At 39.5% G+C, this 22,693-nt stretch overlaps 1 protein-coding gene across 1 annotated transcript in view; it reads right to left on the bottom strand.

Moving 5' to 3' along the window:
- Window positions 1-21,717, bottom strand: part of tafa3a (TAFA chemokine like family member 3a) — a 145,698-nt gene extending 123,981 nt beyond the window's left edge. The window contains exon 1 of the mRNA XM_084745500.1: window positions 21,217-21,717. The gene's annotated coding sequence lies outside the window, so the exon portion shown is untranslated. The remainder of the gene's footprint in view (window positions 1-21,216) is intronic.
- Between the last annotated feature and the right edge of the window lie 976 nt (window positions 21,718-22,693).

Below are 22,693 nucleotides of genomic sequence, written 5' to 3'. Positions count from 1 at the left end.
AATAAAAAGAGCCGTGGATGCCACAGCAGGTTAGGGTACAAACATTAAGTCAAATAATAACCTGACACTTTAAGAAGAACATAAAACATCACCAAAGTATACACAAACACAGAGCTATACACACACACACACACACAACGCTACTGAGAGAGAGTGAGTTACAACAATCAGGAGGTTTTCTTGTTGCACACACCTGTCTGATTGTCATCCTGTGGGCTTTGTGCACAGCAAAGTCCTCAACAATCTGCTTCAGGCTCAACTTCTCTGCTCAGTCATTGTCAAAGCATAAAATAACCAGTCCACTCAACCTCTCTGTACCGCTGTGTTCCTCAAGGTTATAAAAAAAAAACAACTTGCAGCTGAATGAGGCTCTGTGGTTGATAACTGTGACAGGGATTATTGTCAAAAACAGCAGAAAGGTGGTGCACACCTAATAGAGGGAAGAAACTGCCACGGAGGATCCACTTTTACCATATTAGCACTGAATATTTTGGCTTTCAACATGCGCCATTTGAACACAGAAATATCATGGGTGTGTTTGGTTTGGGTCACTTAGCATGCCAGCGGGGTGGTGTGCTGAATCACCGATTAATAACGTAGATGTGACTTTTTACAAACTGTTACGGCTTGTAACTAATGCTAATGCTAACCTGGAAGATATTGCAGAGCAACAATAAGTGTGTTCCTGAAAACAATGAGCAGTTCTCTCTGAACTGTTTGCTCTGAAATGCTGGGGGCGTATTAGTGCCACTGTCTAGCCAGACATGTTTGACAGAGACAGGATGGTATTTTCTTTCTTCTGTGTCAAGTTGTTGGAGCTGAAGTGAACTGCTGGACTGATGTGGACTAACTGACCGTCAGTGAGGGTGAGGCGAGGGAGAGGCGGGAGAAGATTTGTAGTTCTCAGTGTTTTAACATTTTTCAGCAACTATGTTCTAACATATGTAATGTGTTTAGAAGAAAAACCCACCTAAACCATCTTTAATTTTCCCAAAATGTTGTGTGCAGTTCATAAGCTACTCACTGAAAATACTGGTGTGTCAGCTGAGTGTGTCCTCTCAGGAGCTTTGCCCTCCTGCAGCTGCAGACACACCAGCAGCTTCTTCTCTGCTGCCGCTGCTGAATTGTTTCATTTCTATTGATCCATTCTAACACCGTTTATCAGGACTGTGACTTTTGTTTTTACTCTAATAGATCGGACTTGAAATGTAGCCAAATACAGTACTTGAGATGAAAAATAGAAGTAAACACCTATACAAAAAAAAAAAACCCTCCTTTGTTCGAGTAACGAGAGTAGATCTTAGTCGTTACTTCCACCCCAGCCGAAAAGTCTCATACAGCTTTAGTAAGCCCTGAGGGTAAAACACTCAGTCATGACCTGCACTGCTTTAAAGCAAGCTAAACTTTCCTTGAGTGAGTTTTTAACATTGTTCAATGTTGTAAAGCTTCCATTTCAGTCGCTGACAGTTAGTTTGGTAACATATAAAAGCAGAGTAGGCGGGAGAAGCCAAGAGCTTTTGTCAGTGTTGTACTTATGCTTGATCGAGGCTGTGGCTATTTCCTGGAAAGTACAGCAGTAGAAAAGATTTGTTTGTTCATTTTTTTCCAGCACTTAGTGTGAGCCGACAGCTTTGCCGTACAGGGTGCTTGATGTCTTACCAAAATAAATAAGAAACAGTTTTTTGGGGCATGCATTTTATCCAACTAAAATTTTAAAAATCGTGATGATAAGATGATGAAGCAGATCATAAACTCTTGTTTTGCAAAAAGCAAACTCCTCCTGTCATCTGCTCTCTTTAAAAAAAAAAAAGTAGAAAAGACAGAAAGCCTTTTTCGTATGCTTTTGCAGTTCTTAATTACTTAACTTGTGTTCCCTGTGGTGAATGTTCAGTATAATGACCCCCTTAAACCTTCCCTTCTGGTACAGACTGCTCTTTAAATTAGGCAACAGCAGAGGAGGTAACCACCACCCACATGCTGAGCTGAATGATGGAGAATTTGGGGCCCAGCTCCAGAGAAACGAAACGAGGACAGAATAGACAGAAGAACAGAAGATAAGAGAAATGTGTGTTGTCCTCTTGCACCAGTCTTGACTCCTGCGGTCTGGTCATGAACTGAGTTTTCCTTCAGATCTAACCCCTTGTCTAACACAGCCTTTCCTCTTAGTGGGCCAGTGGGGTGAAGACACCCTTTGAACCTTTTTAGCACGACTTCCTGACATTTCTGCAAAAACCCCTAACACCCTCCGTGTGAGAGAGGGAGGGGATGACATGCTGGATTGGCGGAGCGCGAGAGTGCATTAGACCTCTGGCGTCAACTGAGGCATCAATTAATGAGCAGCCTGGGAATGTGTCCATCCAGACACACTCTGCACCGCGGTGCCGCGGGAGGCCAGGCCAGGGCCACAGACGGCTGGGGGACATGAATAATTGAGGTCCCCGTTTTAAATGTTTAAATGAATTAGGGCCAGGGGAAGAGGTGTTAAGAGATGTACAAGAGGGAGGAAGAGAAGGAAGACAAAAATACCCCCCATTCTGTCTCTAATCATGAGGCAGAGAGGTGTTCCGTGTCACTAGTAAAACCTGCTAAGTAACGTCATTAGTGGGGCGACATGAGTGCATGCTAAGTCCCACATAAAACTAGCTTTGACAATTCTGTTGACAGATTTCTGTCTGTGCACGAACAGTGGAAAATAATGGCCTCGTTTTGACAGAATTCAAATTCATGCAAGTATCTTAGCGTTGGCAGCCAACAGGGGCCAGATTATAACTCCAGAACTTAGTTGTTTTGAAGTTTTCTTCAGTATCAAAGTAATTCAGTGATATTTCTCTGTACATCCACAGATACACTGCAGGCAGCAACTGCTAAGAGATAATTTGGCTACTTTTAATGGACCTAATTTCCCAAAATATAAAAAATATTGGTATTCTATGTTGTTTTTTTGTGCTTTACTACTTGGTGTACTATTACTACCCTACCCTGCACCCCCCAGCAAACCTGGCTTAGAGCTGCCATTGGTGACTAGTCAACTTAACAATTAGGCATTCTTAAACTTAATGGTCAGCACCAGAATACTAGTTGATTAAACTTAAATATTTTATCAAAGTAAATGCTGTTTAACTGTTGCCTCTAAGATGTTACACAGCTGCCCGCCACAAGCCAGGCTGCAGCTCCAGCAGGTGTCAGCCCCTCCTCTTCCTGTACTAATGTCTGGATGTAAGGAAGCAAGGTAGTGGAAAGTGGGACGAAGACGATATCTCGTAAAACCAACACAGTTTGGCAATATTTTGATCTGGGGACATAACTGGGTCCTGAATCCTTACTGTGGATCACATTAAAAACAAAATCTAGGACAGCACTCCTATTTTGACTTTTTTTGTTTATCACCACTTTTTTTGTTTATCACCACACAAATGTTTCGCCTGAAATTGGAAAAAGTGTTGTCCTATTTTTGCTTTTTTATTTTATATTTTGATGTAGAAAATGAAAACAGGGTTACATGTAGGCTATGTCAGAATAAACTAACCACTTGACCAAAGAAATGCATAACCACATTCAGCACAGGCATGTGGACGTTTACCTGCAGGGAGAGCAGGCTGCTGGTGCTAGCACCGCTAACGTTAACTGCAGGTAAACAATGTCATGTTAACATCACTGGTGCAGGCGCTGTGATTCTGACCAATCTGAAAAGACAACGCATTCAGTGAGTTGTCATGTTTCATAGGATAATGTGTGTTCATGATGCACAGTGCAAAATGACACACATTTTACTAGCATTTAAAATACAATTTGATAACTGAAGACAGTTTTGAGACAGCTCTCAGTACATGCTATGGTTTTTCAAACTACGTTTATATTTATGGTTCAGTTCAGTTTTAGCAAAATCACCAAATTTGGAGATAAGTCTTTTTAAGGACAGCAACGGTATGTAAGTTTCCTTTGGTTTAAAAGGCATGTATAGTAGCTTTAGTAGTTTATTATTTATCTGCTGTACTGGTTTTCTTGCAAAGCTATTTCTTGGAGTTTACACGTAATTGTGTTGAAGTTAGATTACTTTTGCTGGATTATTAAGTATTTAAAGTCAAAATCATTATGTACAGATCAATATTCTCTGTTATCTTTTTCTTCTAATGTCAGATACACCAGTTCAAACTGCCCAAAAATAAAAGATTTCTCTGGGACCTCCTGCCTTTGCTCATGTATCCTAACAGACAAGCCACTGAGTTGAAGAAGTCCTGCAACCAGACTATAATAAGTTGATACTAGTATTCTTTACGGCTGAAAAAGTGACGCCCATGAGTGTTTCTTGACTTACTAACCTTTATAACTGTTGACTGACTGGCTTATCGGTGACAGTGATAAAGTAATGACACTTTATTAATGACTTACTAACATTAGTAACTGCAGACTTGAGTGTCATGAGGATAATGGGTTTCTCTCTGTCTCAGTTTCTAATTAGCCATCAGATCTGCAGTTCGGTTCAGATGATTTTTTTTTTTTTCCAGAAGGTAAGTGGTCAAAATGTCCTACAACCTGGCAACCAAAAACCTTTCTTTAAGATTTCAATTTTGTGTTTTTGTTGGATAAGTGATAGTAGAGAGGCAGACAGGAAACGAGGGAGAAAGAGGATATGACATATAACAAAGGCACCCGACTGGAGGCTCACCAGGGACGCTGTAGGTCTGTGGTATTAACTTTAATCATTACCAGCGTACCCCAAGGCTTTGCTCTTATTAATGGATTATTACTGATCTATATAACATTAGGAAATGATTGATTTATGACATGTCTTCTCCGAAGTGTGAAATACACTTGGTATTGTACATAAATCGGTTTATTTATTGAGATATCAATAGCGACTTGTCCTTGCAAACAAAGCAAAACTGGCTTTTGTTGGTATCAATGTCTGAGGAGGAAAAGAAGGAATGCAACATTATTTTTATTCTTTTGATATACACTATTCAGAAAAAAATGCTGTGTGGAGTAAATGAAACTAATTAAATACGGCCACAAAGAATCTGTTACCACATTCAGATGTGGAACTTCATAAGAATTGGAGCAAGGCCACTTGGCTAAATGGCAGAGCAGCAAGACCATCAAATAAAAAAAATATTTTATGTCAATATATTTAACTTACAGGTAAAAGATGAAAATGATTTTATTTTTTACTATTTTATCATTTTTTTAACGTTATGTACAGAGACACTGGGAGTCAGGCAAGTCTTTATCATGAGGTTATACTAAACTGTGCACAAAATTCATGTTGCATGTTGTCTTATGTCTTCACATAGGATATTGAACTTGAAAACTGTTCTTTCAAAACACTGGACATGACTGCATATAAAACCGGCTATTAAACTGTACAACAGAATAAAGAGCATCAACTTTAAAGCGCTACATCTAGCTGCTCCTGCTCACCAAGAAGTGAAAACTAATTAAAATAGAAATTCTAAATATATGTGCTGCCCTCTCCTCTCCTGGCACACAGTCTTTTAACTGTATTTTGAGCTTGAGTTTTGACCCTCTGAGGTTGCTGTAGTTGGTCAGTGTAGAGTGCTGAAGTCCAAGTAACAGACTGAGTTAACAATGTGAAATCTAGTATTCTAGTGTGCATAAAATGTTGTCAAACAACTCTATATTGAAAATTTTGGAAATACTGAATTAAAGTTGACGTCTCATGAACGTTACAACTATGACTGAGATGTGAGTGGCGCAAACTGAAATCAACACCCAGGGTAACATAACGATACCAAGTTCACTATTCTTAAGTCTGAAGACTTGCTATTGAGAATGTTTACCTGCACACAGCTCGAAAATGTTCCTGCTGAATTGCTGCCAAGACTTTGAACAATCTCAGTCACTCAATCGGGGTCTGGAAAAGCGGCCCACTCTGGCTCCTTTTCTGTTCAGACACTTTCCTTTCTTTGAACTGCTTCACTATATCTGAACAGATTTCAGTGAGAGAAACTTTTATTTCACCAAAGGCTTTGTGACAAATGTTGATTATCTTATCTTGTCATGAATCCACAATTGAAATCACTTCCCCAGACGACCGTTGGGTCTAAAACACTGGTCCTCTCAAATAACTGCCATATAAGAGCCATATCACCCATTTCAGTGTGATGTTTATTAAATTGTATAAAGGCGCAGTGTGTGACACTACAGCAGCTGATATTTGTACCAGCCAGTTGTCAGCAGGACACAGAGGGTAAACAAAGCCCTACTGATTGGCAGCCGTTCCACTCCACAGAATCCGGCAAAGATGGCTCAAATTGGATGCAAAAACAGCACATTTAGATTTCAATTTCTCCTCACAGATGGGAGCAACGCGCGCATTTCTTGTGATGTGTCTCCAGTACCTGAAACTGGGGAGTAAACAATGATCAAATTCATACAGCCCCAAAGCGGCTACACGCATGTCGGGTGCTCTGGGATCACACTGACAGAAACGACAGACAGACGGCCAGAAAGATGAGATAAGAGGTGGTATCAGGCTCCTTCGATGTGGGTGGCTTCCTCTGAGCTGCCAGCGCACCACTGCTTCTCCTCTCTCTTTAATTTTCTCCTTCTCAAACTCTCTCAGGCCGAAGTCCAAAGCCCAAGAGAAATTAGTCACCCTGCACGCTTGTTGTGTGTGTGTGTGTGTGTGTGATAGTGCAACTGTGTGTGTTTGAAGGAAAGAGAGAGTGAAAGCAAGACGAAAGAGAACAGGGAGGGTGAGAGGGAACAAAATTGTTTTCCATCCCAAGGCTTATAATTCCGCTTTATATCTGAAAATTGATGCTGGTCTGAAGAAACGACATCAATCCGAGCATCAGAAATGTGCTGCAGTAACAGGAAAAGCCTCGCAGTACCGTACGGATAGTGCCTACAAGAGGGAGGAATAAAAATGATAAAGGAATCTACAAGAGCCTGCAAGCTTAAGAAATGTTCACACAGACTCATACAAGGTTTGAGCCAGAGCACTCCATTGTGAAAATGACCTCTTTAAAACTTAAAATTGTTTGGTCACTGCAACCTCCTGGAGCCCAATTGTCCCCCTGAAAAATCAATGGCAGGATCAATGCTGTTAGCAGGCACTACATTTTTTTGATTTTATAAGCTTTATCAACATATTTTGTGTGTTAAACTGGAATTATGCTTCCTTGGGGATAAATGTAAACATGTTTGTGAACCTGAGGTGATGCACATACCTCCCAAAGCTGAATGATTGACCCAACATCCCGTCAGAAGACATCTGTCTCGCCTGGGAGTTTGGTCACAGGTGTGGCGCTACTCAACACCCCGGACTGATACTCCACTACTTTTTTCCTCACAGTAAGTATTGGCAGTTTATTATGAATGTTGGTGATTGCTGTGGTATTTGCTGTCCACAGCTGCTTTATACTACGTAAAAAGCTTTTCCTTCTATTCATGAAATCCTTGCAGCATCTGAAGGCAGCAAGACTTATATATTGATAAATCAGCAATCCTCAGCATCTGAGAAGTGCTGCACCACAGGACGGAGCTGTTATTCAGTGTCCTGTGTGTTTAGTTTAGTTTGTACTGTGTTTAGCTCCATTAAATCATATGAAAATGACACCAGGCTGCTACAGTATAACCATACAGACTAGAGCTGGGATGATACACTTATCTACCAATTCTATGCCATCATGATACTCGGGTGCTGATTTGATTAAGTGTTGCAGTTCAATATTATGATTTTGATTATGCTTTTTCACACTAGACCAAGGGAAAAAATTGATTTAAATATTTTGAGAGACTGTTTATCATGAGTCATATTTCCAAAAACAATGCGTATCACGTTTCAGTCAGTGTTTTGGGTTTCATTTTAGCAGCATCATTGTTATACTGTATATCAAAGTAGTAAATTAAATATTTTTGGAAGTAAACTTCAGATGTTCCTGCTCATCATGCTGGTGTGATAAGAAACTAATTAAATAACATAAGATGTCTTATGTCTTCACAAAGAAAATTGAACTTGAATACTGTCTCAAGACTTTCAAAACACCGGACTTGACTGCATATAAAAGTGCCAAATAAAATGTACAACAGAATGAATAAAGAGCATCTACTTTTTGAAATAAAGTGCTACATCTAGCTGTTCCTGCTCACCAAGTAGCGAACATGAATTAAAGTAGAAATTATAAATATATGTACTGCCCTCTTCTGGCACGCAATGTGTTTTTGTCAAAAATTGATTCAGGAATTCTGGGGTTCTGGAGTTTTTGCCATGAGAGGAATCTTTTTCCAGTTGTTTTCTATAGGCAGTTAGCATTTTGAGTGCTGCCTGAGCGCTTTGAATTTTAGATTTGAGACAAAAGAGGCAATAAAAACAACTGTAGTGTAGCGCTTGTGTGGACAAAATGATGCATAATTTTCTCAACTCTATTTCAATCTAACATTTGATTGTGTGCTCTGTTATCGTGGACTAATAAATGTGAACTGGCTACCATAGGAACAGTGGTTATATGACCTGAAATGAGCCACAACTGAATGTCCAAGTGCATGCATGCACACATGACAGGTGCACTCCGGTTCTTAAACAAATAGCACTACATATCTGCAAGAGATCATCTCACAGAGCATATAGGTCAATAAATTCCTCTTCAATCTAATATTACTGCTCATTGTCCTGTCCATATATGTCGATAAATCCTAATGTCAGATGTAGTGGGTTGTTTACACTGTCACCAGGGTGAAATTGATTTCCGTTTCCAGATTTCTTCTATGCTGCGTTTACATTGTGGTTTGTTTCCTGTAAAACAAGGCATAAAAGAAACCCACATTTGAATGTGTCAAAACAATAACCACATATTGTAGCGTATATGAAGCCCTGAGAAGCATAATTCCAGCTTTAGCCAAAATACAAAATGAAACTGTTAGCTGTTACCTACAATATTGTATTGTAAATGTGATGTCTGCTCTGCCAAAGATGGTTTTCAGAGTGAAATGCCACTATAGGCACCAAAGTTTGCTTGTTTTTACTGTTAACAAAGAACAGAGCGATGAGTCTGTCAGTCAATAAAGATCTGCACGCACACGTCATTTTGCAGCCCTGTACTTTGTAGCTAGCTTGTAGGTTTGTAGTCACAACTTGTATCATCAGATATACTTGGAGTTAATTTAATAACCACCATCTGGATCTGTCACATTTAGAGCCGAGACTGTGATTGGGAAATTACAGCGTTAGTAACATTAGCTAACACGACATTAGCTTACGCAGAGCTGTCGACAGGACCCATTTAGACCATATCTGATATCTTCAGCTGCAAATGTCAGACTTACCACATGTTTTGTCATTATTACATTGAGTGGAAAATTACAAAGCAGTCATCACTGAATATAGAGCCACTTTTGAATGTCGTGATTAGAAAAATGCCAAAGTAATGTGCAGACTGTGACCCGACAGAATTTGGTCCATTTTTCTAGACACAGAAACATTTTGAAGTTGACTTCAAATAGAATTTGTCAGTGGCATAGTTACAACCTGATGAAAGCTGACTACTTTTTCACCCTATTAATCATCCATATTTCATAATTCTTAAAAATTCTCATTTATTTAGTGTAATCAAAACCAAAATTATTTATATATCTACTATAATGTGTTTGATATTAATTACTGTGCTGATTTAATTTAATTTTACAGCATTCCCTGGGTGTAGAACTGTTTGGAAAAAAAGTACTAACAGGCCTTTTTAAGTCCTCCAAGACCATTCTGGCTCAAAAATACTCAAAACACCCTGTGTTTGCTTCGAGGTAAAACTACTTTACACATATCACAAGAACTCTAGAAGCCTGTATACCCTTCACACACACAATACTGTGACTCAACACCTAGTCATATTAAAATGTGATTGATAAATCAAAGCGCAAAAGAATAATTAAAAGTGAAATGTTCCGTATGTATTTATAGTGCAAGTACATCACACACAACTGAGTGATAGAGAGGAGGCATGTTTGAAAGGATGAAAGAAAATCTTGAACTGCAGCTACCCTTGAGCTAATTCTATCACGGGGAAGAGATAACACAAGTACCCAGATTTCTGTTTCTCATTCTCATCTTGTACATTAGATCAAGGCTCAGACGTTAGCTTCTGCACAATGCATTTAATGACATGGGTACATTTCTTTTGAAGATAGGAGGCTGCTTTGAAGAGACCTCTGCTCTTCAGTCGCTGGGATCTGATAATGAAGAAACCTGACCCGCCTACGTGTTGGGTCACAAATTTCAACCCACATCCTATTGTTGGCGCGATGGCGAGGGGCAGCAGGACAGAAGAAGGGCCCGTCAAGATCATGTAAGCAAACCAAAGGAGGGAACTGTCCAACTCTGAATAAGACAAAAAGCAAATATGGGACTGATCTGAATTCCACAACAGCACGTCTGCTGCGAATTTGTAAACACAACACAACAAAGAACAGCTGACTAACTTGTGTACTTCTACTCTATATTTGCATGTTTGTAAAGGAAACAATTACCATTTTCAAACGCAGCAATACAGCTGGAGCGAAGACCAGTACCAAGACAACTCACATCAACCATATACTGCATATTAAATAATGATTCAACTGTCTATGGCTTTAATTCACTATTTAGACTGCAGTACTCATTTTTGTGTGTGCAAATGCTACATATTGCTCCTTTAAACTCTGGCAATGCATCTTGGGAAAATATGCAATATCCATCTCTCCACCTTATCAGCTCCATGTGAATGTCACAAGACAGAATCCTACACCGCCCCACTGTGGTTGATGATTGAAAGATGCCATTACACAAACTACACAAACTTTCCAGACTGAAGTTCCGTTTCAGCCTCATGTAATTACTCCTACTACTACTATTATAATAATGATGATAATTATAACTATGATGATGATTATTATTATTTGTATTATTATTATTATTATTATTATTATTATTATGATTATGATTATGATTATTATTATTATTGTTATTATTATTATAATGACAAAAAAGAGCAGCATAGGCAGATATTGGAATTGATTTGGACCTGAAAAAAGGTGCACCTGTACATCTCTAGGAAAATGCCTGAACATCAGCCCTCCTCTGAAGCAAATGGAGAGAACTTTGACATTAACCGTCAATTTCATTGAGACCAGTTCATTTAATTATAATCACAACAGGGTCGCTTTCCCCCCCCCCCCCTGTTTTCTCAACAAAGAAATAACAAGCATAGAAAATAATAGGCTCATTTTTAAACCCTGTAATTGCAATTTTCTACTCAAATTGCAGTCTAATGATTACAGGCATGAGGTGGAGCTTGACAACAACACCAGAAACGAGTAGGAGAGAAAAAACATATTGCTGAAGGCCCTCAGGCATTGCAAGAGAAGCAGAAAGAGAGAGAGAGAGAGACAGAGAGAGAGGAAGAAAAATCTGCCAGCAAAAACTGAGAGCTCCCTCCTTACTCCAGCAGGAACCAGGGTTTAAAAGTGGGCTTCTCAAAATCTGCAATTCCCCAACCTTTTCACTGGGCCAATGGTTAAGGGCTTGGAGAATTGAGTTCCTCGCTGCTGTGCTGGTGAAGGAATTGATGGGAATTCAGCGCAATGGCACAATATTGAGAGTGAAAGCTGCCAGATACTGACTACCTCAAGGAAAAGGAACACAGCAATGGATTGAAGGAGGAGGGAGAGAGAAAGTGGGTTTTACTAGAAAAGCCTGATGCCCAAAATCACCTCCATGGAAGAGTGGATTGCTAAGCTCTGCTGAGGCTTCTCCACTCAAACCTCATTGTCCTCAGTGTCCAGAGCACTTGACGAGTCGGCTGGAGAAATTCCCAGGCAGAGTTACATGACTCCTCCACAGCACTCAGAGTATGCTCAGGACGGACGGGAACGTTTGGGCTTAGAAAATGTGAGCTCGCTTGCATATGGCATCCCCACACAAAAAGTAATCTGGGAATACATTTGGATACATTTCAAAGGATAGAAGAATCCTTTTGAAACCATCAAATTGTGAATCTAAACCTGAATACACTTCCAAGGATTGGGTACATCAGTGATTCTCAACCTCATGATCAGGGTATGCCTGTCACAATAGTTATGTTATTGACTTAACAAGGTCAGCAACAATTGTCAAGGTCATATTCATGTACATTCATGTTTGTTTACATAAAAATGCCACCAACATTTTAGCCAACATGATGCCAGAATAAACAGCAGAGTTTTCCCTACATTAAAGTGTCAACACTTTGGAACAGTTTACCATTTTCATTTGAGTGATCCCCTTGTGTGGACACTGTTTTATAAGATTTTTTGGGGGCTTTTAAGCCTTTATTTGATAGGATAAGCAGCAAAGGGCCACAGGCTGGAACCGAACCCACAGCCACTGCTGAGCACTCATAGCCTCTGTACACGGGGCATTTACTCCAATAACTGAGCCACTACAGCACCCTTTTAAGGATAAACTTAAGACTCACTTGTTTTTCCAGGCTTGTGAGCATCTTTCAGGTTGTACACGTACCTAAAATATGCTGAGTTCGTTGCTCTTTGAAAGTGTGTATTTGATGAATCCTGATATCAGTGGCAAAAAATGACAATAATATTGTCCTTCCCAAGTATTTCTAAGACAATAATATTGTGCAACAGAAGTAGACCTAGATCAGGCATCACAAGTGAGACTTTTCACTCCACAAACTTTTCTCTTATCTTTGGTTTTTTGGTCGGGAAATCCTGGATAAGTTTTATACTATATATTCTGAACTAAAAAAAAATATATATATATATAATTTACTATGAACCTGAAAATAAACTGCAGTTTGTTTTTGTTTTTTGTTTTTTTTTGGGGGGGGGGGGTTAATCAATTTTGTAAACGCAGAAGTAGTGCAGGTGAGAAACTATTAAAGTTTGTGACCGGATGCATCTTGGAAGTTGCACAAGTTGCACAGTTGTAGTTGTAACTCAACTGTTGAAAATCTTGTTTTTGCTGACCTCCAGTGGTTAAACTTCTTAACCTTCTTTACTAATGTAAAGGAGAACTCCAAGGCACAGTGACATCACTGGTGGGTGTGGTCAGAGGTGAAACAGGCTTGAAACTTTCAACCATGGAGAACAACAAAACACTTAAAAGTTCACATGAAATGAAAAATGCCTTCTGAACCCTTTTAGATCTCATTCCCAGTCATATTGTGCACCTATTTAACCACATGCACCACATGAAAATGACAAATATCCATTTTTGTGTATTCAGTCTTCCTGTCAAATAAAATATGACATCTACTGAGACTTGAACCAACAAATTTCTAATCGAGAACATCATGACATCGACCGTTCAATCGATCTTCAACTAGTGGCACAAAATGAAAATAAAATGCTGTTTCATTTGGACTTCAATGTCTCTCCTTACATTTTTTTGTGCAAAGGCTTGTACTGTTCCTTGAAGAGCCAGATATTTTCTAACACAGCTGTTCATCTTTTATACTGATGGTTGCACTGAGAAAATTTCGTGACCATCCAAGCTGTAGAGGTGCTTCAACTATCAGTCACCTCACACTGTCTATAGGCAAAATGAGTGGGACTTTTAATTCCTTGAACCGAAGGAGGCCAAAATAGCTCTTCCCACCTCAAAATCAATACAATATGATTCAGTAGAGAAATTCTTCAAACAAATACCCATAATTCCACTATTGGAACAATGCCTTAAAATGCACAACGTGCTGTTTAATAATAGTTCTATGAACTTTACATGCTCGAATCCTGTAGGCTCACAGTCTGCACTCCAGTCATGTACAGAGAGAACAACAGGAGGCACTGATATAACTCAATGACATCACAATACACACGCACACACAATGTGAATAGAGCAACAAGAGATACAGAAGGCGGCACACACGTGCATGATGTGCCCACACACATCATTCACATAAACACTCAGGAAAACACCCACTTTTACAAACACTTGAGCTGTGAACACACAGTCTCTCTTCCTCACACACACTCATACACACACCCACAACCAAACATGCACACAGCAAATCAGCATGAATAAATAAGAGATGGAGTTGTGCTTCACAGCCTAATCTCTGAGGAAAAAACAGCTTGCCGCATCGGCAAGGATCAGCCGGGGCGAGTGAGAGGGACACTGCTGGCTTCCAGGAAACCAATTTGTTTGTTTATTGTCTTGGTGTTTTGTCGGCGGTTACAGTTCATTGCAGTCAGCCCATCTTGGGCATGCTCCTTTAAATGGCATCTATAAAACATGGGATATGCTCCTCTCCCCACATCCTCCTCCTCTTCTGTACATGACGGAGGAGCTGCACACGAGCGTAACAATGCTGCATTTCGTTCGCTATGGTAGGGCTTTGAATTTCCCTTTAAACACCCGACAGATTCACCCCAGCAGCTCGAGTAGGCGCTTTGAGAGGTGGAACAAACTGTGCTTTCTAAACACATTAGCCTATGAACACCGCTGAGCAGCGAATCTCGGGGTGCTGAAATCGGGTGTAATCATGTAGATAGATGGCTGACTTTTTATTGTTCCGTTAAGCCAAATCTGCAAGGCTGGTGGTGAATACAGAGTTTCTGAAATGATGCAATACCCCGGATTTTATGGTTAACTCGTGGTGCTGCAGCACTATGTTCTCTGTGACAAGACACTGGGCTGTCACATGTATACGCATCCTGCATAAGCAGACATGTTTAGCCTGCACGCGCTGTAGGAAAAGCAGAGACATCAGAGTTAAATGGAGACGCTTGGAAGAGATGTACTCTCAACAGGCAATCTTAATAGTACAACCACCACAGGGCTGCTGTGCATACGTATATCCGCAGAGCGCAAAAACTAAAATGTATTGTTTTGTCTCATGCCTGCAAACACAAGCCAGACTCTCATATCATGCCCTATTGATCTGACAGAGTGAGCAGGAAGCTGGCGGAGAACACAAATACTGCCTGGGGTGGCTCCTTAAAACTAGAGACAAGCCTCTTATCCATGGTGTTCTCTTCCTCTGGAAATCACCTGGTGGCTCATGCATATCAAGTGCGCTCTTCAAGCCTCAGACTGTGCTCAGGCTCCGCTGTTTGTGGCGACGTCTGTGTAATGGTGGCTTTAAAAGAAACACAACTGAAATTGCAAGCTAATCTGTCAAACCCCTGCATTCTTGGTATTCTGCAGAGATGCAGCATGTTCGTTGTACCAAAACAGCACAAGCACTAGGGATGGGTAACTGAGAACTGGTACTAAAACGGTACCAGTTCTCAGATACCAGTCAGTACCCATGGACTGTATATAAATTAGCGGACAGAGCTTCCAGGTCTGAAAGGTGAAGCCAACGCAGAAGTGTTGTTAATCCTGCATTCTTTCTAATGGCCAGCAGGGGGCAACTCTACTGGCTGCGTGTGCTCTGGTTGGAAAAAATCAAGATGGCAACCACCATAAGGCAAACCAGTCAGTAAATCAATAGGTGACATTATGATAGATTTATGATAGATTTCTTTAAAGAGTGGGGGCTCACTTAACTAAATTTAACGTAATCAAAGCTAAATGCCATAACTCCAGAAAATAATACTAATAAAACTCAAGTAATAATATGATAACCGTTGAATCTTTTCACACCTTTTCATGTCATGTCATTATTTTTTGCCCCAAATTATGGTAAATAGTGTCAATAAGAGCAGCAGTCCCCTTAAGTTTTCATGACTGAGTACCAATTAGGGAGCCACCATATGATTTAGGGCTGCACAGGAAAACCCATGAAGTTGTCATTGGCCTCATAGTGACTTTTAACATTACATTCCTTGAGCACTGAATCCTGTTTGCAGATAAGGCCAACCACTTTATCTGTCCCCCAAGGTCCTGCTAAGTCAGAGTTGATTCATTTTTCCTGAAACCTTTTCTCCTCGACCATACAGCATTTCTTTTTTTTTTTCACAATGGATTTTCCAACTCACCTCCACATCAAACTGCTGAGTCGTCCACAGAAATAAAGCATATGTATGTATACAGTGATGTTGAATGGTTAATTATTTTCTTTTGTTCTTTTTCTTTTGTTTTATAAAAGGACTGCTACGGACTGCTGCATTACATTTGTTTTGCAATTGTACATGCATAATTCAAACATAGACAAGTCATGCCAATTCTTTGCACATGCTTAGGTCATGCCTGGCTATTTTTGTGTTATTTCATTAAATAAGGACAGCAGAAGCACTTCAAATCTATAATATGGAACATTTCCACATTTAAACACTGAAAAAACTTTAGACATGCTATGTTATATATTTTATTGAGTTGTGTACGTGCATTATGTTCATTATTATCCAAAATGTTTCCAACAATGTTCAAACACAGAAGAAGCTGTAATTTATTCAAGGAAACGATGCATTTCCTACTTGCTGCTGCTAGCTAATTGCTCGTTGCTATAACTTTCTGGCAAACACAGGGTATGTTGGATGCGTGTGAGGAAAGAAGTCAGTGAATGCAGCGTGACTAAAACTAATTAATAATTAGTAATTATCGTCCATGAACTTGATCTCTGCCTGAGTCATAGCAGATACATTTTCACCAGTTTGGTGGTTGTTTTCAAGTGAAGACAACAACTCCCATGATCCCTTGCTACTTCACGACATCATCAAACTACATCTTTTGTTATTGTATGAATGTGAGAGATCCCTTCTGGCAAAATTTACATATCAAATATTCTATTAAAAATGCTGTACACATCAGATTTATTATTAAGAAAGGGAATTCTTTCTTTGTAATTTTTCATACCCTGAGTTACTGGTATTGATTCATCCCTACTGAGCAGTAGATTAAATGGTATACTAAGTGTAGGCTATTCAAATTTAAAGTATTTAAATGGAATATATAAAATATAATACATACATTTCATGTCACATTCGAGGACCACACCAAACAATCCTGAGGGCCAACATTGATTCGCGGGCCGCACTTTGACGACGCAGTATTCATATCAGTATTGATATCTGTATCAATTTAGAGCTGCAACATTGATAATGAATTGATCGTTTTGACTCTTCTTTTTTCAAGAATAAAAGGTTCTACGATTCAGCTGTGAGTATTTTCCAGTTTCTTAACTCCTCTTTGACAGTAAATTGAATATTTTTGGGTTCTGGACAAAACAAGACATTTGAGGACGTCATCATAGGCTTCGGGAAACACTGACTGACATTTTCTGACACTATATCGACCAGACGACTAATCGGTTAATCAAGAAAATGATTGACAGATTAATCAATAATGAAAGTGATTGTTAGTTAAAGCCCTAGTGTAGTAAAATCCAAATGATACCCATCCCTCTGGGCAACCACTTTTGTTTCACCCCTTGTCTGAGAATATTATGCATGCCACAGTGCAGTATATGGAGAGGTTATGACGGCAGGGTGTTTACAGCTACAGACACAACTTTATTCTAAGCCTTTAGCTCCATAACTAATTCCCACTTTTTTACAACAGCCACTGCAGAGCGCACAAATCTTTTCCAAGTTTCCAGTGTTACTGTCAAATACAGTGGAACTGTCACAGGGATCCCATCTCCAGTAATCCCAGGGTGGCCTTTGCTCTGCCTGTCAGCAATACCAACCAATAACACTGCACAATAAAACCCTCCAGAACAACAGTGGGCCGCAGGCAGCTTCAAGGGCTACTGACGGCGATCTATAAAACAATATAATGGGTTGCCTGTCAGTGAGTGTGAAAGGGAAGATCTACGCCTCCTCTGACTCTCTGAGGGGACTTCAATTAATCACAGCAGAATTGTATCACCCTGCAATAGGAGTGTAAGGTTATTACCGTCCCCATATTCCGCAGGATGAAATGCGATGATAGCACTAATTGAGGGAAGAGGGGGAAAAAAACAGCTGACCGCACTTCGCTTGTCAAGGGGATGAAGGGCAGATAAAAGAACAAGCCGATAGACTGATAGAAAAAAAAAGAAGAAGAGAGGAGGTGGGAGCAGGAGGGTGGAGGGGGGGGGGGGGGTGATGCAGAAAGAGAAATATTCACAGCAGTGGTGTGTAAGCATAATCATAAATATCTACAGTGTGTGTGTGTGCAGAGCAGCTGACAGCAAACACAAGAGCCAGTTTTCATTAGGGACTCCACGCGCGTCTTCTCAACATAATCCAACAAGATAACAGCATTGTACTTTTCTTAAGTCACAAACAAGCCGCTTATAGCTCGAGCCGCATTTTTCTTTTTCTTCTTATTTTATTCTGGAGTTGAGGGGAATCACAGTGATGGAGGACACGGCCCACGCTGTGAATTCACCTCCAGGTCCCCATTCAGAGCAGCAATTTGACTTGGCTGCAGAGCTTCATACTGTGGGGAGCCATGTTTATGTTTAGGGTAGAGCCCGACTGACGCTGGATTTTTGGTGCCCGTGCCAATAACGATCAGGGGTGTCTCGATTCTCCAAAACCACAATTTGATGTGACTTTTAAGGTCACTGTTCTACACAGATTTTGGGTTTTAACTTTATTTTGCACTGATGGTTATGCCATTGTTAGACTACCGAGTCTGGATTTGTAAATAATAATTAGATTATTGTTGTTATACCCTGATAAATTCTCCTTTACAGAGATAGTCTATATGATATTCAGTGTGATCCAATGGCCGGTAAGCTACACTGTGTCATCTCTAAAATGTTGTCTTTCTTCCTCAGACTTGCACTGGACATTACAAGTAGGCGGAGGTGAAGAGAAATAATTTTCGATTTGATTATTGAAACTGAAAGCTCATTATGATCAATTGATCGATCATAATGAGCCAGTGCTTGTCAACACTGTTAGCCCAAAAACACACAAAAAAAAAACATGATATGATTAAAGTTATACTTATAGATAATTTCTCTGTTTTTACTTTGTCTATTAACATCAGAAAAAAGCTGGAATGGAGTTTTCGTGTCAACTCTTTTGACTAAAGTTCACGACAAATGCTCAATATGACATCGTTTTTATGATGCAGTGTCTGGAACCACGGACGTGATTCGATCATGCCGACATGATTAGAGACTTAAGAGCATTTGTGGAGTAAAAACCCTCCAGTATTGATATATCAGCTGATACTCTTTATTTATATTTCTAAAATTAAAAATGACTCAAGGTCACTTTTACTTTATTTTTAATAATCAGAAATAACTATTAGAGTCTGAACAATATATCAGTCGAACCATATTATCGGCCTATCTGGTCTATATCAGTCTCACAGAACATAATGCAGATTGTGTGTTTATGTATATAGTCTACATATTATATTCTGTATAAATAACACTGACCAATATATCAACATCTACATTTTTTTAGTCCCTAATATCAGTATCGTATCGGCCAGGCCCTACAAACAAGCCTTTTATATCTGGAGCTGCTTTTTCTTCTGATTCTGGAGTTGAGAGGAATCACAGTGATGGACGACTCGGCCCACGCTGTGAATTCAGCTCCAGGTCTCGATTCAAAGCAGCGATTTGACTTGGCTGCAGAGCTTTATACTGAGGGGAGCCATTTTTATGTTTAGGGTTACCTTTACAGAGGTGATGGAAAAACTTTGATATATTGAAATATGCACTCTTTTTATGCTGGGAGGGGTCCAAAAACTTGATTTTGGTGGCAAATGCCAATACCAGTATTAGAGATTAATGTGTTACTGTAATTCCATTACCATTTGCAGTAACTAGATTTGTAACCAATTACTTTTCTGGGATTAATCACGTGAATTATTGATATTTAAATGGTCTTCATTGTATAATTGTTAACTACTAATTAAAAGTGCCGCTTACAGGTAGACACCAGTCATTGCTGCCCTCTGGTGGTCGGGAGTATTAATAATTCTTATAAGTGATAATGGATACAATGATAGATAAAAAATTGGACAGCTATCACTAACAGCATGAAGCTTCACTAAAATAATATAATGACACTAACATAACATAGTTCTGTGTGCATTAGAAAGACAGTTGAGGCAGACATTTAAAAGTAACGGAAGAGTTGCTTTCACTGGTAACTAATTACTTTTATAATACTCCAATTGGTAAGGTACTTCATTACTTTTTGAGAGAAGTAACTAGTAACTGTAACTGTAACTAATCATTAAGTTACACTAACTTGCCCAACACTTTTTACATATGTATAAAATCCAAAATGACATCAGAGCATTGAAACATTAAATGGTCGCTGATATTTTTAATAATCAAAAAAAAATATTTAAAAGAAACACAACAACTTGACTTAAGAAAAAAACAGATCAAATATGCACAAAATGCTGCTAATAAACACTAAAATAAATAAATAAATAAATAAAAACAATCTGCATTATCTTCTGCAAAAAAATAAATAAATAAAAAAATCAGACAATATACCAATGCAGACACCAGTATAAACTGCTACAGCTGTGATAAACGATATCGGGCTGGTAATATCAACTGAGCAATATGTCTGTCCGTCTCTTGTTTAGGGTTGATAGAAACGCTTACATATAGAAATATTATGCACTCTTTTTTGGGGAGGAGGAGATCCAAAAACAGCTGAAGACAATAAACGTGAGATAAGATGTGATCTACTGCATCACAAAGATAGATAGATAGATAGATAGATAGAATTATATGCCAGTTTTCCATAAGACTATAAGGGATAATAAAGGACCTTCTACTCTGAAGCCATGATTAGATAATAACTTGCCTGCATGCTGATGAGACCACACACACACACACACACACACACACACACACACACACACACACACAAAGAAATATCTTTTTTAACACGTTTCATAAAAAGTTTCCTCATGTATTTGCACACAGAAGGGGGTTCCTTCTGCGCCTTTGTGCTCCCAAAATGAGTGGGCAGTTCCCTCTGTGGAGAAACTTGATTTTTTTTTTTTTTGGTCACATTTAAGCAGTCAGTGATGACTTCATGTTGCTGCACAGATCTGATTTTCTTTGAATCCTCAGACTGTATGAAGCAGCCTGCGGCTACACCTGCACCTGCAGCCACTTTAAGTCATTAGTTTGCAGTAGCTTGCTGCTGTCTCACAAGTTAATAACTATTTATCAGAGTGGAAACAATCAATATCCCAATCAATAAGCTTAGTTTATTCATAGGTTTGAGCTGTGAGACGCTCGGCTGCAGAAATTCACTGAATAAAATGTTTGAATTCAGCCATTTCTGCTCAGTTCAAGGTTATAAAACCCACAAATGTTGCATTTCAATGTAGAAAATGTAGTATTTTCATTGTCAGCCTACCTGTCGTTGTGCTGTCAATTAATCCCTTGAAACGTCCCTTTCATTTATTCTCCATTGTCAACCACAAAAACCAGAAATGCCATGTCCTCGTCGCTTCAGCACGCCGTCGACAACACATGTGTAATAACACTGATGGTCTAAAGTCAAAGCTGTCCTGGACGAACAATCCCTGAGTCGAAGAAGAAGTCTAAACTGGGGCTGCTGGACACTTGCAGGCGGTGGACTTTAAAGTCTATAAAAGTTGCTGGTCCTCCGGCTCCGTCTCTCAACTTCCCCTCCGCCGGATGAGCGCCTGAGCAGCTGGACACCACGCCGGACCGTCACTCATACTTTCCGGAGTCGCCCATGATGTGGTTTTTATTTACTTATTATTTTTGAAACAGTCCTCCTCCTGCCAGACTCTGGTTGCAGTTGGGTTTTGGCAGCGTCTTCGTGCAGTTGGAGAAACGGATTGGAGGTGATGAGAGAGCAGCCGGATTCATCTCAGTGTGTGTGTGGAGGCTGCTGCCGCTGCTGGTGGAGCTGCTGCGCTGGTGTTTCAGCGCCACCCAGTGGAGGTTTGTGACGGAGGTCTGTGGTGGTGACAGGAAGGAGTGCAGACATTTGTCTCGTCCAGCTTCAGATGATGATAACTGGATGGTTGTGCCCTTTTGTAAAACAGCAGCAGCGCACTATTTATAGCGGCGGAGTAAAACTCCTGAAAGAGCTTAAATGTTTCTTGACGTATCAGTGTAATTTCCTGCTTGTATTTGTGGATTTTTAGGTTGATTGATTGATTTAATATGATACTTTTTAGCCTTTTTATTGAGGAAATGTATTACAAGTAAACCAAAGAGGCCATTTATGATGTCATATGGTGTGGAGAAAGTGCTGTCCGTGTGTAAAAGTGTAAAAGACTTCATCATAGATTTTGACTAATTCTGGTTTGAACAGGCAAGAATTTTTCAAGTCACCAGAAATGCTTAGCCTACACTAGCGAAGAATCAAAGCTAGCTTCATAGCTTGGTAGTCAATGCTATACCTTAACTTTGTCTTTAAACTTAGTGGTTTTTCATTCTTAAGTTAGTTACTTCACTTTTCACAGTTAGCTTGGTATGTTATTTATAGTATTTAGTTTCTTGTGTGTTTTTGAGCATTTTGGTAATCATTTCAGTGTCTTAGATAACTGTTAGCAATGTTAGCTAGTCAGTAGCACCAGTGCTACAGTAATTTTTCATTATCATACTTGACAAAAACTTACCATAAATGTCTTGGTTCATATTTCCACTGTTCCAGCAATCACCGACTCATTTGGTCGAAATAAATCATTAAATTGCTTAATTCACTGCATTTCGTGTGAAAATTTCACTGAGAGAGGAGCGGGAGGGAGGTCAGACATTAGAGAGACAGTGAGGAGAAACTGCACGCAGACAGAATATTTTCACACATAACTCAGTAAATTAAGGGTTTAGTTTGACCAAACAAGAGTTAGTGATTG

This window comes from Lutjanus erythropterus, chromosome 2, assembly GCF_056507025.1.
Source record: "Lutjanus erythropterus isolate fLutEry1 chromosome 2, fLutEry1.hap2, whole genome shotgun sequence".
In the NCBI taxonomy this organism is placed as follows: domain Eukaryota; kingdom Metazoa; phylum Chordata; class Actinopteri; order Lutjaniformes; family Lutjanidae; genus Lutjanus; species Lutjanus erythropterus.
Note: the sequence above shows the minus strand (reverse complement) of the source record. Positions and strands in the feature narration are given on the sequence as shown.